Source organism: Geotrypetes seraphini, chromosome 13, assembly GCF_902459505.1.
Source record: "Geotrypetes seraphini chromosome 13, aGeoSer1.1, whole genome shotgun sequence".
Lineage (NCBI taxonomy): Eukaryota > Metazoa > Chordata > Amphibia > Gymnophiona > Dermophiidae > Geotrypetes > Geotrypetes seraphini.
In genome coordinates this window covers 6,242,649-6,259,735 of record NC_047096.1, presented here as the reverse complement: position 1 = coordinate 6,259,735, position 17,087 = coordinate 6,242,649, and the positions used below count along the sequence as shown (strand labels likewise).

Here is a 17,087-nt window from a genome sequence, read left to right as displayed (position 1 = left end):
AGAACTTGGAGATGCTCCATAAAGACCAAGTGAATTTCTTTCATCGTTTGGTGACTTAGGTCTATTACAGAGATCCTGAGTCCAAAATGGAGTTAATGCAGTTGAAGCACAAGTCATCCCCCACTCCAAAAAAGTTCAAGACAGAAAAATCTGCAGACAAAGTCATGGCAACTGTCTTCTGGGATGAAGGACTTTTGCTTCTGGAGTTCATGCTACACAAGACAACCATAGCCGGGGAGAGTTACACTAACACAATGATCACTTTGCAGGAGTCAGTCAAGGAGAAAAGATGAGGAAAACTCATAGCAGGCATAGCTGCTTCTTCATGATAATGTGCCAGTTCCCATGTCACAACAATCACAGGCTGCCATCTGAGAATGTGGGTTTCAACAGCTGAACCATCCACCCTATAGTCTTGACCTGGCTCTCAGATTATTTCCTGTTCTGAGTTTTGAAGGAATCTCTCCGAGGATAGCAGTTTTCAAGTGTTGAAGACATCAAGGAAGCTGCGATGTCCTGATTTGAAGGTCAAAGAGAATAATTATTTTCAAAGGGGTTAAAATCAATGCAGGAAAACCTGAGTCTGAATATAACTGGGAAAGTATAACATGGTCTGCCCTTCACATGAAACCATAACAAAAAACTGTGGATACAGATGTTCTGGAGATAATTTATTATATACTGACATATAAAAACATGAAAATTCAATGAAAAAAGTACAATGAAAAAAAATACAATAGTAAAAATCCAACCGGACCCTACACGGTCCGTGTTTCGGCAAACATGCCTTCCTCAGGGGTCCAATTGTTTGCAAACTCACATATAAAGAATTGGACTGAAAGCAGTCTATTGTCTTTAAACATGTGAGCAAAGAACACCGCAGACAAGCTAAAGTAGCAAATAAAATGCTTTGGATTTTTACCACTGTATTTTTTATCATTGTACTTTTTTCATTGAATTTTCATGTTTTTAAATGTCAGTATATAATAAATTATCTCCAGAACATCTGTATCCACAATGTTTTGTTTTTATCAGAGGATTGTTTTCACTGTAAATCATTGGATCTCCCCATTTTTCTTTGTTGTGCTTCACATGAAACCAACAGTACCTGGGAAGGTTCAAAACGCCTTAACCTGGATTCCACTGATCCCTACAAGGCTGGATAGGCCTGAAGTAGAAGGATGATTTGGATCTTCTTTCCTCTTACCCAAGGCCCAGTCAGTCTTTTTTTTTTTTTTTTAATAGACTTAGCTCACACCTTTTCAGTAGCAGCTCACACTGATTTACATTCAGGTACCATAGGTTATTTCCATGTCCCTGGAGGGATGACAAGCTAAGCTTATACCTGAGGCAATGCAAGATTGAGCAACTTGACCAAGATCACAAGGAGCAGCAGCAATAGATTTGACCTTGGCTTCCTTGTCAGCCCAGTGCACTAATCTCTAGGCTATTCCTCCACTACTACTCTTTGAAAGATCTTCAGTTTTGACTAGAGCTGCCCGATTTCAGATTCAAATCGATTTTGGAAAAAAAAAAACCCAGACTGACCAATTCAGTACAGGCCCATAAAGGGGTGCTCTGAATGCCAGCGTCATCATGGTCCGGGAACTTCTCCACAGTGGCAGCCTTCACAATATGCTGCTCTTGTTGATGTTGAGCTTTCCTCTCTTCTAGGTCTCACCTACTTCCAACAGAAAGAACATAAGAATTGAATATAAGAATTGCTTCCGCTGGGTCAGACCAATGGTCTATCCTGCCCAGCACCAGCAAGAGCAGCGAGTTGTGAAGGCTGCGCTGTAGACAGTGTGTGTGCTGGGAAGGGGTGACAAAGAAAGAAAGCAAGTAAGTAAGGGAGGGAGGAGAGGGGAAGAGGGGAAAAAAAGATATATTACTACAGGGCAGGCAGGGAAGGAGATGGTCTGGAGACAAGAGAGATTTAAGTAAGGCAGTGGGGAAGAGTGGGAGAAGATGAAGTCACGGAAGGAGGAAAAGAGAGAGATGCTGGGACAGGGGAGCTGGAAGAGCAGAGGGAAGAGAGAAAGAGAAATGAGGAGAGAAGAGTGGGAAAGATTCTAAATCCGCAAATGGAGAGAAAGGGAATGGGGACTTGTATACCGCCTTTTTTTTTTTGCTTTGGCATTTCAAAGCTGATATTCAAAGCGGTGAGCACTGGAGGATTAAGTGACTTGCCTAAGGTCACAAGAAGCAGCACCGGTATTTGATCTCACAACCTCCGAGTGCAGAGGCAGCAGCCCAACCAGTGAGCCAGAGCCCTGGGATGATTGGTGTAGGAAGGAAAAGGGAACACAGGGGGAAAAGCTGGACAGAAGGAAAGGCAGGGTCTTGGGGGAGGGTATGGGTACACAGTGGAAGAAGGGGCGAAGAAAGGGCAGATGCATGGAAGGGAGAGAGGACAGACGCTGGATAGAAAAAAAGAGAGTTAAGAGGATGATTAAAGCAGAGACAACAAAAAGTTGCTCTATTGTAGCTGTATTGATAAATGTTTATAAATGGAAAATGGAAATAAAGTAATCTTTTTATTAAGACTAAGGACTCCTTTTATTAAGCCGCGTTAGGGCATTAATGCGCAGAACAGCATGTGCTAAATTGCCACACACGCTAGACGCTAACGCCAAATCTAATCGAACAATTTTTCCCTGGATGGGGAAGCTCTAGTCCTGACAACTGAGATCCAGAAGCACTCATCATGCATTTAACAATTGTTGCTAAACCTGTTTCAATTGGTTTAGGGACGAAGTATTGCATCTATCGACGCCCAAAATGGCAAATCGCGGCCTTTTCCGTAGTTTGTAGCAGCCTCCGATAATTATACGTAATTACGAGCTCATCAATATTAAAATGACCACTGATCAACGCCCATATGATGCATAAAATGATGCGCTGATTTTTAACGCTCCAAAATCTCTGACAGGTCTGGAGGTGCCGGCAGCATTAAAAAAAAAGCGCTGAACAGCAGCTTTGTTTTTTATGGGCATAGATGATGTGTGTGTGTTACACACGCACAATATGTCCCCATTACAAATTTTTAAAAAGTCATGCCAGCCCAACCCTGATGATGGCCCATGGAAAAAAAAATAAAAAAAATCAGCAGGATAGACAGACAATCCCCTACCCAGTGAGAGTGGGCATCCCTCCTGCCGATTTTCATGGGGGTTTGGCCTGCCATTTTTATCTGTTTGGGGGCTGTTGTCGGGGGTGGGGGAGGCAGCATGATCTTTTTTTTTTTTTTTGGGGGGGGGGACAGATATCTGTGCTCATTTAAAAAAAGAAAGTCTTTCTGTCCCAAACAGCTGAGTGGCTGGGTCTCCCCGTCCGCTCAGCTGTCCGGGCTTCCCCTGCCGGCTCTGCGCATGTGTCAGTTGCTTTTCCAGTGAGTGATCAGATGGGATTATGGCGGATCTCTGTAAAACTCATTTGCATGCAAAATTGTTTCAACATAAATCACCATTTTGAAATCTGACTATTTGTCGGCACTACAGCGACCTGACAGATTTTACTAGTGATATTAGAGAATCTGGCACTGAGTCCCCTATCTCAACTAAGGACTAGACACTTTTGTACTTTCCTTATATTTTACAAAATGAGATATACTAGATAAGAAATCCTAAAGCTAACTCTCTCAGCACATAAATGTAACTGATCTAAATGTATACCACTTTGAGAGTTTTTAGGTGGTATATAATAGTGTTCTTCAACTTTTTTACACCTATGGACTGGTGGAAATAAAATAATTATTTGTGGACCAGCAGACTACTAAGATTGAAATTTAAAAAAAACGTTTCCGCCCCGTCTTCGCGAGCTCGGTCCCTGCAAACCATCTGATCCCATCCACACAAGCCTCAGTTATGATTTTATATTTAATGTATTTTATTAAAGTATAAAAAGAAACAATATTCTGTAAAATTGTCATTTTATAAATATAAATAATACAGAGCAAGGATCAACAAAACCCCTCTATCCCCTCCCTTTCACATATCTACTATCAAGAAAACTGAATAAGCTATGCTACACATAAATATCATGCTAAAAAAAATACCACAGTCACACATGACAGGAAAAGTGTTAGGGGAGTGCAACTAGGGCAACTGCCCCCTGGTCAGAGAGAACCCTAAGCCAGCTGGAAGCTAAAGAAGCACTGCCTAGGCTTTGCAGTCCTCAGTTATGTCTAACACCAGCTCTAGCAGGATATATATTTCAAATCTGATATGTTCTAATCACCAAAATTATTTTTTTCTACCTTTTGTTGTCTCTGGTTTCTGCTTTCATCTTCTTTTCATTCTCTTCCTTCCAGCGTCTGCCCTCTCTGTCTCTTCAATCCAGCATCTGCCCCTTCCATCCACTGTCTGCCCTCTCCCCCTTCCATATGGTATCTGCCTTCTTTCTATGCCCCTCTACCCTTTCCATCCAGCTTGTGCTGACTTTTTACATGATTCATTCCAGCTTCACTGCTCATTTTTATCTCTTCTATACCAGATCTAGCATCTTTGTCCCTCTCTCCTTATTTCTCTGCTGACCCCTTTCCAGCATCAATCTCTCTCTACTTTCTCATTCCTCCGTCTCTCCTCTCCATTCCACCCTGACCCCTTCCCCTCCTCTTATCTCCCTACCAGCTGTTTCCTTCTCCCTTCCCTCCTCCCCCTATCCAACTCTTCCCTTCCCCTCCTCCCCTCCCAGCAGCATTTCTTCTTCTCCCTCTCTCCAAATCCAGTAGTAGCTCTCCCTTTATTTTCCCTTGTCCAGCAGCTTCCAAGCCTCCAACAGTGGTTTCCTCTTCTTCCCTCCCAGCTGCTCTCAGTACTTGCCTGCAGCAGCGATTCACTTAGGCGGCCCTTGTGTCCTTTGATGGGTCACACCACCTCTGAGGAAAGAGGAAGTTGCATCATCAGAGGCAGACTCAGCAAAAGCCCCAAGGCTGCCTAAGTGAATCACTGTGCTGGCAAGTACCGAGAGATGCTGGGAGGGGAGAAAGCCACTGTCGGAGGCTTCCCATGATCTCATCGGCCCTACGCAGACCGGCAGGAAATTTCAACGCGTCGATCTCGCCGGCCATGCACGGACTGGCAGGAATTTTCTGCGAACTGGCGGTTGAGGAATACTAGTATATAAGATAAAATACCACATGTATTGTATTAAAATGCTTTTTAAAAAATGTATTCTGCACAACTTCACATCATAATTTTGCACTAACTGAAAAGAACGTGTTAAGATTTTAGCAATCCCTTCAGTGCTCCCCCATCTCTTTAGAGAAATCAGTCCTATAGTAATGGCAGTTTGTCCCTTTCAAAACACCAGCACCAGATGAGCTACCCCAATGTAATGGAATGTTTTTTTTCCTCATCATAAACGTTCTACTCGGATAGCTTTCCTTTTTTGATTTTCCATCACCCAAAAAAGACATCATAATCGACTATTGTCATTTCAAGCAGCTACTTGGGATGCTGATTTTCTTCAATTATTCTTTATATCTACATCATATCAAAATTTTAGGAAACTGCTAAAGACTTAGGAAGATTTAGGAAATTTTTGAAAGATTGAAATGTATTTCATTCAGTGTTGTATTAGTATTTTACTTTTGTTAAACTGAAGGGTAGAAACATAGAAAATGACGGCAGAAAAGGGCCTCGGCCATCAAGTCTGCCCACTCTAATGACCCACCCCCCAACTTCACCCCGCAAGAGATCCCACATGCCTATCCCATTTTTTTTTTTTTTTTTAAATCTGGCACGCTGCTGGCCTCAATCACTTGCAATGGAAGTTCATTCCAATGATCAACCACCCTTTCGGTGAAGAAATACTTCCTGATGTCACACTGTCTTCGCTCCTCCCCCATTCCAGCAGGGGAGAGCCGACGGAGGAGGGCTGCAGTCCGGCCATCGGACCAACGGTTGGCTCAGGGGCCCGTTCAAGCTGGACTTCACTTTTGACTGTTTTGATTTTATTTTCACTTCTTCTTTTTAGTTTATGATATATTTTTTAATCTCACTTATTGTTTTACCACTTATTTTGTTTTATTTTATCATTCAAATTTCATTTAAATTTCCCCAGAATTCTATTGCTTCACCGGTTCTCCCTCTGCATCTATTCTTATCTCCCCTCTTTTTTCAACCTTTCAAAGTCCTTTAGATCATTGTAGTCTTATTAGAATGTTTATTTTCTTATTTTTCTCATCTATTCTCTATTTTATTTCTTCATTACTCTACTAATTGTCATTTTTCCAGGTACTTTAGTTAGATTGTGAGCCTTCGGGACAGTAAGGGAATTTCTAAGTACCTATTTTACTTATAATTTTAATGCACCCTATTGTCTATTTTTCTGTAAACCGCTTAGAATCCTAACGGAGTTTAGCGGTATATAAGAAATAAATTACATTACATTACATTACCATGATATTTCCTGCCCCTGATTTTCAGCGGATGCCCTCTTGTGGCTGTGGGATCTTTAAGAAAGAAGATATCATCTTCCACTTCGATACGGGCCGTGATATATTTAAACGTCTCAATCTTGTCTCCTCTCTCTCTACGTTCCTCGAGTGAGTATAGCTGCAATTTACTCAGCCTTTCCTCATATGGAAGATTCTTGAGTCCCGAGACCATCCTGGTGGCCATTTGTTGAACCGACTTAACTCTCAGCACATCTTTTTGGTAATGTGGCCTCCAGAATTGTACACAATATTCCAGATGAGGTCTCACCATGGATCTGTACAACGGCATTATGACTTCAGGCTTCCGGCTGACGAAACTTCTGCGGATGCAACCCATCATTTGTCTAACCTTGGATGAAGCCTTCTCCACTTGATTGGCAGTTTTCATATCTTCACTAATGATCACTCCTAAATCTCGTTCTGCTGTAGTCCTAGCTAAGGTCTCACCATTTAGGTGGAAATTCTGCACGGATTTCTGCTGCCAAGGTGCATGACCTTACATTTTTCAGCATTGAAGCTTAGCTGCCAAGTCGAGGACCAATGTTCCAGTAAGAGTAGGTCCCACGTCATACTGTCGGGCAAATTGCTTTTACCTACTATGTTGCATAGTTTGGCGTCATCGGCGAATAATGTTATTTTACCTTGAAGTCCCTGAGTCAGGTCTCCTATGAATATGTTAAAGAAGATTGTGCCCAAGACCGAGCCCTGTGGCACTCCACTAGTCACCCTCGACGTTTCAGAGAGGGTACCGTTAACCACCACCCTCTGAAGTCTACTGCTTAGCCAGTCATTGACTCATGCAGTTAATGTTTTTCCTAATCCCATCAAATTCATCTTGCTCAATAACCTGCGGTGTGGGACACTATCAAAAGCTTTACTGAAGTCCAAGTACACGACGTCCAGGGACTTCCCCATATCCAGCTTTCTTGTTACCCAGTCAAAGAAGCTGATTAGATTGGATTGGCAGGACCTTCCCTTTGTAAATCCATGTTGATGGGGATCCCGTAGATTCTCCTCATTCAGGATCGTATCTAATTTATGCTTAATTAGTGTTTCCATGAGTTTACTCACTATTGATGTGAGACTCACCAGTCTGTAATTCGCAGTCTCTGTCCTGCAACCCTTTTTATGAAGTGGAATGACGTTAGCTGTCTTCCAATCCAACGGGACTCTTCCTGTACTCAGGAAAAGATTGAAGAGCACGGATAACGGTTCCGCCAGGACATCACACAACTCTCTAAGCACCCTGGGGTGTAGATTGTCCAGTCCCATGGCTTTGTTCACTTTGAGTTTTGATAGCTCACAGTAGACGCTGCTGGGTGTAAATTCAAAATTCCAAAATGGGTCTTCCGAGCTTTGCTTTGCCTGCAACTGTGGACCGGACCCCGGCGCCTCGCAGGTAAAGACTGAGCAGAAATATTCATTTAGTAGTTCAGCTTTATTGGAATCTGATTCTACATAATTCCCGTCCAGTTTCCTAAGGCGTACTATCCCATCTGTGTTTCTTTTTCTGTCACTAATGTACCTGAAGAAGGATTTATCCCCTTTCTTAATGTTCTTTGCTAGATTCTCTTCTATTTGAAGTTTGGCCTCTCTGACTGCTGTTTTGACAGCTTTAGACCTGGCCAGATAGTCTTCTTTTGCCTCCTTTTTTCTTGATCGTTTGCAGGAAATAATTGTATTTTAAGAAATCAGTTTTCTAGCCCTGTTATTTTATTGTACAACAATGACCTGACTGCCCTATTTAGGCCCGCTGTTACTATTTGAAGCTAAGCAGGGTCAGGCCTGGTTAGCACCTGGAGGGGAGACCATGGGGAATACCAGACACTGTAGGCTGAGGTGCCCTATGTTGGTCAGCAGTAACATAGTAGAGCCACACACTGTGCAGGAGAAGGCAATGGCAAACCACTTCTGTACTCTACCATGAAACATCACAGGGTGGATTCATCACTGTACATGTTTCCAGGGGTCGGTGGCCGACTTGGCAGCATAATCCATCCATAACAATTTTGAAAGTTCACCAGGGGAAACTTGTCAAAGGTCAAAATGCTTATGAAGCTATAATTGAATGGGGAGAAATGAGAAGTTCAGGATATTCATGCAATAACAGAAGAAATCATGCTTATTTTGCTTTTTTAAAAAAATATTAACTTACTGTAAATATGAAAACTGTGCAAGACTACATAACTGTATGATTTCAGCGCATATTAGCTTTTCAAAACTTATGGAGTACTGTGTCCAGTATTGGTCGCCGTACCTCAAGAAGGACATAGCATTGCTTGAGGGGGTCCAGAGAAGAGCAACGAAAATGGTAAGAGGTATGGAAAACCTTTCATATGCCGACAGGCTAGAACAGCTGGGGCTGTTCTCCCTGGAAAAGAGGAGACTTAGAGGAGACATGATACAAACTTTCAAGATCCTGAAAGGCATAGATAAGGTAGACAGGGACAGATTCTTCAGACTGTGGGGAACAACAAGTACAAGGGGGCACTCGGAGAAACTGAAAGGGGATAGGTTTAGAACCAATGCCAGGAAGTTCTTCTTCACCCAGAGAGTGGTGGACACATGGAACGCACTCCCGGAGTTAGTGGTGGGGCAGAAGACACTACAGGGATTCAAAGAAGGTTTGGATAAATTCTTGAAGGAAAAGGGGATTGAGGGATACAGATAGAAGTAAGGATAGGTTTTTTTAGGGCAGGGAACACTTGACAGGTCATGGACCTGATGGGCCGCCGCGGGTGCGGACCGCTGGGTGCGATGGACCTCTGGTCTGATCCCGGTGGAGGCAACTTCTTATGTTCTTATGTACTGTACAAGAAATTTTTGTGAGGCTAGTATTTATGTACAGAACATTGCGATTCATGTGCAGATGGTACTCTTTCCTTCAGATGTGCACAAAGGTGCCACGGTAAGGGCAGTTATACTATGTGCACATGTGTCTGGCAGGCTTTCCCTAATAAGCATGTAAGTTCTGCACATTTTGAATTGGCATTTCATTAGCTTGCTGCATTGGAGTTATTTTCTCACTAATCTTGCAGTCATCTGCATACAGCTTTACTTCTTGGCTTTCTGAATCGATTCCTTGGTTTGCCAGCTATAAACCATATACAATGCTTATTTAAATTTGGTATTCAGCTCAGTCATGAAAATCCAAAGTGGATTACAATATCATGTAAAATCAACAAATTAAGAGATATATAGCAATAGTAAAATAAAGTCTGATTCTATTGGCAAATGTGTTAAGTATTGTCTAGAACTTTAAGTACTGTATTCTGGCTCAAAATGGGAGGTTAATGCCATAAGCACTTAAAGCACGTTAGATGTGTGCTGGTACTTTCATTTTCTTCAGACATGTGCACAGTAAAGATGCTATTTCCCTCACAGTTGTTAACTTCCATTTTGTTTTATAAAGTTGTAGATGCATGGCTGCAGAAAAAAAGAAAAATCTTGCAGGTGGAAAACAGTCAGACAGTACATTGCAGTTGTACTACACTAAACTTGTACACTACACTTGTATACCGCATTACCACATGGTATGGTTCAACCTCAGGAAAGGTTACACTAGATCAAACACAGCAACAAAGGTCCTCAACTTTCGGGGCACTGACTTCAAACGCATGGGAGATTTCGTCCATCGGGCACTGCAAAACCAAGCTGAAACCGATAATGTAGACTAGAGGCTAGGTGGTCAACCCTGAAATCTACCCTACACGAAGCAACAAACCGCTATATAAAAACAGTAAGCAAACAATGGAGAAACAATAAACCCCAGTGGTTCACTGTGGAGATCTCGGACCTCGTTAAAGAAAAGAAAAAAGCATTTCTACAATTGTTATTAAGTAGCTTGTTAGAAATAGTTCACTTGGTTACCATATACTGCATCCTTCAAATGTTATGCCACAGAATTATTTTCTTCATCTCTGAAAAGCACTTTTTAAAAAAACATTTGAGAAAACTTGATCTCTTGCATCGCAAAATGCAATAAATTCCAAAGACTGCAAAATAAAATTATGAAAATCTGTATTTAAAGAGTTTCCATCTCACATTAAAATGAACAAAGAAAATTACAAAACGAAGTGGAAAATAAACTGTAGCAGACCCTCAGTTTTGTTCTTTGAAGCACAATACCAACATGAATTGTGGAGTAGAATAACCTCCTAATAGAGCAGCAGACTGACAAGAGAGCCTAGTTCAAATCTCACAGTGATCTTGGACAAGTCACTTAACCTTCGACTGGCTCAGGTGGAAACAGATTGTGAATCCCATTAGAGACAGGGAAAAATATCTACTGCACCTGAATGTCACTCTCTTTGGAAAACAGGTATGGGCTAAAAATGCTTAAGAAAAATAAAAATATGGCAGCCACTTTATCAAACATCAGACATTTCATAACCTTGTTCCTATATTATCTCATTCCACAATGAACTGGCAATAATGTGCAAAGGGTATCCCTTAGACTTTTCATTTTAGATGTAAACACCACTAATAAAATTACCCTGAATGCAAAAACAAACATTTCTGGAACAAACTCTAGGGGTGCGTTGTCATTTGCAACAGTGTTGTTTGCCAATAATAGTGTACTCTATGCGTAACGAGGGAGTCCTCTTTCCCCATGAAACATGGAATAGTGCCTCTCTTGCAAAAACACCAACATTGTAAATTTAGGTATATGTTTTCAGTTAATTAGAGGTTCTTTGAGGGTACAAAAAAAAACAATCTTATAAACATAATGAATAGAAGCCCTAGGTATAATCCCACCTAAAGAACAGGCCTCTGACACCTTCGAAGATCACATACTACCCTATTTAAAATAAATTACATACATCTCACAACCTATAAATATTTCACTGCAGCAAAAAGGGAAAAGGACACACCAACCCTCTAACATGAAGCAAAGCTGAAAACAGCATGGCCTAAAATAGCCTACCAGGGAAAATAGGGGAAGCCACCACTGCAGCAAGTTTTGGACAAGATTGGGAGGGCAGACTAGATGGACCATTCGGGTCTTTATCTGCCGTCATCTAATATGTTACTACGAGGGCAAAGGCTGGTAACGGCTTGAGAACACAGGTAAAAAAGATATTTAATAAATTTGTTGCTGGTCTAGTCATCAGAGGGTCATAGCAAGGTACAATATATACAAGCAATTGAACAATCAACATCCAGGCAATGAAGTCAACAAAAACACAGTATGGCACAAAGAACAAAACATGGTATGGTACTATACGCAACCAAAGTACAATATGTCCCCAGCCATGACAGACTATTACACCACAGTTAGAATACACTTGCTGGAACAAATACATCTTCAATTTTCTTCACAAAGCAAAACTGCTACTGCACAAAAATCAGCAGGCAACATGTTCCAGAAAATGACAAACCAAAAATGCCCAAGCCCTAGCGCTTTGTCTCCTGCCCATAGTCAAGGAGGGAACTAATGTATACAAGTATTAGCCGAGTAGTTAGGCAGAAGACAAACCAAAGATAGGATTCAATATCAAAATATAAAGCCTTAAATTTTATCCTAGCTTCTAAAGGAAGTCAATGAAGTTCAACCTTCAGTAGGTTAACATGAGAATATTTGGACTGTTCTAGCAACAATGGAAGGCTGCATTTTGTGCCATCTTCAAGGGGCTCAAACAGGTAAGTCCTAGCAAATAACATTTCCAGCAAGGTTGCAACAAAGCCTGAAACAAGATTTTAAAAAATCAGACAATCTGTAAAGTACCTTCATTCTATAAAAAGCAGCCTATTCTGCACCATTTTAACATGGGCAGAGCCATAGTGAGATATGGATGCCATACAGGGTGCAAAGGAGGTAGATGCATCAAAGTTGCTAAACAAGCAGGGAAGGCAATGAATAGGGACACATCTCCCCCTTCTTCTCCCAAGCACATCCAGCGCCCCCCCCCCCCACAACTCTTCACTACCAAGAAGCCCCCTTCTCAAAGAGCTCCCCATCCCCCTCAGCCTTCCTGAAGGATGCCCTAGTGATCTAGGATAAGGCAGACAGCAACAATTCACAGGCAAAGGCATATGCTTCAGGCAGGCCTGGAGGGGTGGGGCTTTGGAAGGGAAACCATAATGTGCATTATCACATAGGGCGCAATTATAGCTTGCTATAGACCTAAACATAAGATCTAAAAGACAAGCAAGCATTAAGAGTAACTCCTCAATACCTAACTTCAGGTTTAAACAGTCAAATAAGAAAAAACAAAACAACACATCAACTTTCAGGTCCAGTAGTAATCCTAAAGCAATCTTCTCAAAACTGACCAGAACTTTTGTTTTAGCAAGGTTCACAGTAATCCCATGTCACATTTACCAATCTACCACCAAAGATGACTGAATGCCATCCTCATAAAAAATTGTCAATCAATCAAATTCACTACAGGCACTTAAATGTAGAGGTAAAAAGGAAGATTTCTCAAATTCCCCTTGGCAAACATTCAGTAATTCACTAACCGAAAGTTAGACCACAGTGGCTATACTCAGATAATCCTCCTGCTGAGGTCTACTCTAACTTTCAGTTAGTTGAATTACTGAATATTTGCTAAGAGGAATTTGTGAGGAATGCTCATAAAAAGGTACAGAGCATGATGTCTGCATAAAAAAATTATATTATACCTCACAGAAACCAACCAAGGCATATAAAGGCTGAATACAGACTAGGGGCCTTGCTGGCCATCAAATTATTATGTAAACGAAGAGCTGAGAGAGTATTACACCTTATGGTTCATGGAAAAAGTGGGAAATGAATATAAGAAATTTATTTATTTATTCAACAGCCTTGATATACTACAGTAAATGAAAGCCAATAAGGATATCATGCAGTTTACACAATAAAATCAAAAGCTGAAGGAGAAAAAAGGTTGAAAGGGTACCAATGGGGGGAAACAACGCTACAGAATCTACTCAAAGTGAATGAACCTCAAATAGAAACAAAGTGGTCAAGCAAGTCTTATCAGCTATTATTTACTATTCTACTAGTTTGCCAATAAACTATGAATGACTGTACCCATATCTCCTGAATTTTACCCTGCTGTAGAAAATACCGCCTATAACATAGCCCTATAACAGTTCTCCTGCATAACAGCAAACAAACATAGGTTGGAGAAAGGCAATTGCGGCCCTCCTCTGCCAGCCCCCAAATGCTCTGGATGCTAATACTGAATCGGCCTCTGTTCCTCTTTTAGCTATACGGCTTCCTTACCCTCCCTACTCCAAGCAAGCTATGCCTATGAACCAACACTTAAGACAGAAGAGGCTCTGGGTTTGATTCCAGCAAATTTACCATCAAACCATAAAGAAAATATTATGTTTAACAAGATCTGAAAGTATTCTTTTAATCCATGCAATATAGAAAAAACTAGAAGAGGCTCTGGATTTGATTCCAGCAAATTTACCATCAAACCATAAAGAAAATATTATGTTTAACAAGATCTGAAAGTATTCTTTTAATCCATGCAATATAGAAAAAACTGCACACACTAACAGGAAAGTAAAAAAAAAAGTTACTTCAGGAACGCTTTTGGCAGTCACTTACAAGGCAATTAATCACTAAAGCAATTAATTACTAGTTACTATATATGACTTCAGGCTAGAAATGTAATTCTTCAAATGAACTTCACTATAGGTCCATCATAATCAACTCAGTCCCTAAAAGACAGATATTCTAGGACAGGGTGTCAAAGTCCCTCCTTGAGGGCCGTAATCCAGTTGGGTTTTCAGGATTTCCCCAATGAATATGCATGAGATCTATTAGCATACAATGAAAGCAATGCATGCAAATAGATCTCATGCATATTCATTGGGGAAATCCTGAAACCCTGACTGGATTGCGGCCCTCAAGGAGGGACTTTGAGACCCCTGATCTTAATCAACTCAGCCACTAAAAGACAGATACTGTAGGACAGGGATGTCCATGTCCCTCCTCGAGGGCCATAATCCGGTCGGGTTTTCAGGATTTCCCCAAAGAATATGCACGAGATCTATTAGCACACAATGAAAGCAGTGCATGCAAATAGATCTCATGCATTTTCATTGGGGAAATCCTGAAAACCTGACTGGATTGCAACCCACGAGGAGGGACTTTGAGACCCCTGATCTTAATCAACCCAGCCACTAAAAGACAGATAGTCTAGGACAGGGGTGTCAAAGTCCTTCAACAAGGGCCACAATCCGGTCGGGTTTTCAGGATTTCCCCAGTGAATATGTACGAGATCTATTAGCATACAATGAAAGCAGTGCATGCAAATAGATCTCATGCATTTTCATTAGGGAAATCCTGAAACTCCGACTGGATTGCGGCCCTCGAGGAGAGACTTTGACAGCCCTGCTCTAGGAAGTGCCTTGAAACTGATCCATAGGGGGGGGGGGGGGGGGGTCAAACACACATTTTGCTAAGAGCAGCCATAGCAGCGGTATTGCACACTTTCATGCACTGCTAAGCACAAGAGCGCCCACCCCATAAAGCTGTCATCTCGGAGCTAACTGACTAATCGGCAGCGTGGCTGACCGTGTTAAGAGTAAGCGGAATAAAATCAGAACTCAACAGCCAGGACACGGCAGAACTCATAATACAGTGACTTACCAGAAGGCAATCTTTTTTTTTTTTTTTTAAATGCTGAGTAAGGAACTTCACATTTAAAGGAGAGAGAGAGAGGAAACCCCCCACCCCCACCTCCCGAAAGCCTCGCTGACATCACCCTAACTCATGGCAGAATTTCAAGCCGCTGCCCACAACCGACGGAAAGGTTCAAGAGAGCCGCCTGCCAAGTCTCCAGTGGAAGCCCTCCTAGGCCAAAGGAAAAGGCCGCATGCTTTCGGCTTCCCTCCAAAGCACTTGGAGCAAGCGGAACCGGCGAACTCGAGAAAGTTGGAGGCGCCCCGAGGGAAAAGGAAACGGGCACCTTTGCTCCGTGGCCTTCCGCAGCCGACGAGGGCGAGGGAAGGCCGGGGAGGGGGCGCGGCTGTCCGTCAGCCGCTCGCTGCGCCGGTTTCCTCTCACAGCCGCCCCGCCATCTTCGCCGCGGCAGCCGCCTCAGCTCGCTCTTCGACTCCTCAGCGCCGCCCTTCCTGCCTGGCCCGCGAGCCGCCGACTGCGCCTGCGCCTGCCGCTCCCGCCCGAAGCGAAGGGGGCGGAGCTCCTGCTCCTCCTCGTTCTCCCGGCTGCGTGCGCCCGCCCTTCCTGCCTGGCCCGCCGACTGCGCCTGCGCCTGCCGCTCCCGCCCGAAGCGAAGGGGCGGAGCTCCTCCTCCTCCTCGTTCTCCCGACTGCGTGCGCCTGCGTCCTTCCTTCTCGGAGGCCGGGCGGGGCTCGCAGCGTTCCTTCCGCTTTTCAAGTCTCGCGGTCGCCCCTTAACAGTCCCGTCGTTCTTTTTTTTGATATATCAATTTTATTAAAGAGTCACCAAGAGAAATGAGCTCTCACTACTACTATTTCACACGCTGTACATTTTGACATTAAATACATAGTCCCTGCTCTGAAGAGCTTACAATCGAACTGGCACAGACATGGGCATGTAGGCTTGGGGGGGAGTCTGACAGACTGACATCTGCTGTCTTGTTTCTATATAAGGAAAACAGAATCAAAGAACAAATCCAGAAGAAACCAAGATGAAGGCTTCTATTCACTTCTTGATCCACAAAGAAAAAAGAACAAGGACCCAATCCTCTGGGAGATGTGGACCCAGCACAGTCCGTGTTTCGACAATACTGTCTTCCTCAGGGGTCTCTATGGGTTTGATGGAGAAACACCTGGATTATGAACAAGTCCAAAGGAGCATGCAGCTCTGTACATTAATCACTCAAGAGAACTTCCAATCTAATTAGGACAAACACACAGGACATAAAAGGGTGAATTAACATGTATTGTTCGCTTAGATAAACATTTATAAGGAGGTGCTTTACAGAGAGATGACATTGGTGCTTTACAAGGTGGCAGGATTAGGATTTAAATGCAGATTTTTTTAATTAAAAAAAAAAAAAAGGCTTTCAATCTGGATTTGAGAGACAGACAGACTGCTTTCAACTCCTGACTCTTCTCACCTTGGATTCTGCATCCCTATATAGCTTGCTACTGAGGTTAACTCACGGCACACTGTAGTTGTTACACAGGTGTTGGAACTGGGGGGGGGGGGGATCAGGGGCCATGGCCTCCCCCAAAATTGGCCATCCTTTGTGTGATCCTGGAGGGAGTGGGGAAATAAACTACTTGTGAGCCTGGGAGCGGCACCTTGCTACCAGCCAACATGCCTGCTGGTCGGCACACTCTACCGCGTCCCTTTGCCTGCATCTATTCCATCCCCCTCTTCCCTCCCGCTGCATGTCTACGTTTAACTTCTTAGAAAAGTGCTGTGCCGCCCTGCCACTGGCCCAGCCTCTTCTCTCCACTGTGGCCAGCCCTAGCGGAAACAGGAAGTTGTCAGAGAGGGCAGGCCGCACTGGAGAGAAGAGCCGGCAGGACGGCGCAGTGCTTTTCTAAGAAGTTAAACATAGAGAGGAGGGAAGAGAAGTAGATGTCGGCGGGGCAGAGTGCTGACCAGTAGGCACGCTGACCAATAGCTAGGTGTAGAAAACCGGTAAAGAGCATATGGGACAGATGGGAGGGAGGGAATGATGTCAGATGTGTGAGGGACAGGGAG

The 17,087-nt window shown here is 43.0% G+C and overlaps 1 protein-coding gene across 2 annotated transcripts in view; it reads right to left on the bottom strand.

Annotated features, from left to right (window-relative positions):
* The window catches only part of RAP1A (RAP1A, member of RAS oncogene family), a 65,615-nt gene extending 50,071 nt beyond the window's left edge, over positions 1-15,544 (bottom strand). Inside the window, exon 1 of one of the 2 annotated variants that reach the window (XM_033917812.1) lies at positions 15,355-15,544. The gene's annotated coding sequence lies outside the window, so the exon portion shown is untranslated. The remainder of the gene's footprint in view (positions 1-15,354) is intronic. The other variant, XM_033917813.1, reaches the window with a different exon arrangement.
* Between the last annotated feature and the right edge of the window lie 1,543 nt (positions 15,545-17,087).